Here is a 1,344-nt window from a genome sequence, read left to right on the forward strand (position 1 = left end):
GCAGTTATATGTAAAGCAAGTACAGATATATACACATATATACAGGAGTGGGGGACACCAGTGTATGCTGCAAATGTATGTGCTCATACACGGACGCGTGAGCACATACAGGGATAGATACATGCGTATGTATAGTGATATGTAGGTTTGCGAGGTATGCAAAAAGGGGTGTTTACATATACACGGGTGAGTATACACTCATGTATACTCACTCACTTATCAATAACATATAACAAGCGCATAAAGGGACAGGCGATGTGAACATATGACTAGGTCAGACTATGATGGACATGTATGTAGTTATTTATAACGTAAGAATAAGTATCCATATCCATAAGCATAGGTACAAGAATAAATGTGTATGCTTGCATATGCATATGCGTGGGAATGAGCATATGCGTAGTACTTAGAGCATGTGCGGGAATAAATATGTCTGCATCAGGTGCACATACGCACAAATGAAGTTAATAAATCAAATAAAAATCAAACATATATGCACTTCTAATAATTAAGCCCAGCTCACGGGAGTAGTGAGCAGGCCGTGCACTGCCGCTCGTAAGTCCACACCAGGTAGGACCAAACCTGCTGGGGGGACTTATCAATGGCATTCCGGCTAAATTACTCCCCTCCCACCAAGATACACCTAAGCCAGTAGGTGGGAGGTAAATCGGCTGTCTACATCCCAATATAAAATCCATGAACTTACAAACAAAGAAAGGGCCCTCATTCCCCGGAGGCGAAGGAGCCCCTGGTTACGTCGGCGATCAGGATCGCTCCGGAGCAGAGGGTGCTAAAAATATCCGGGTAAAGACAGGCCGCCCCACGTTGATGAACCTTTGCACATACAATATAAGGACCATAAGAACTGAATCCGACTTACTAGCTTTACTAGAGGAACTCTCTTCCATTAAATGGGATGTAGTAGGACTCTGCAAAGTTAGAAGAGTAGGCGAAGAGCAGAAGTTAATAAATGAGGGACACGTGCTCTATTGGAGAGGAAAACCTTTGGGTAGCAAACAGGAATTAGGAGTAGGATTTTTAATACACAAACGCTTAGAAAAGAACATCGTAGAATTCTATAGTGTCAGCGAAGGAGTGGCTTCTGTAACAATAAAACTAAACAATAGGTACAACTTAAAAAATATCCAAGTCCATGCTCCAACCTGCAGCCACAGTGATGAAGTAATAGAGAGCTTCTATGAAGATGTTCATTTAGCCAGCGAGAGAACAAAAACCCATTTCACAATAATTATGGGGGATTTTAATGCCAAAATAAGTAAAAAGACAGGGCGAAACAGCAGTAGGGAACCATGGAACAGGCACTAGAAACGGGATGGGACAAAT

Source organism: Penaeus vannamei, chromosome 3 (genome assembly GCF_042767895.1).
Source record: "Penaeus vannamei isolate JL-2024 chromosome 3, ASM4276789v1, whole genome shotgun sequence".
Classification (NCBI taxonomy): Eukaryota; Metazoa; Arthropoda; class Malacostraca; order Decapoda; family Penaeidae; genus Penaeus; species Penaeus vannamei.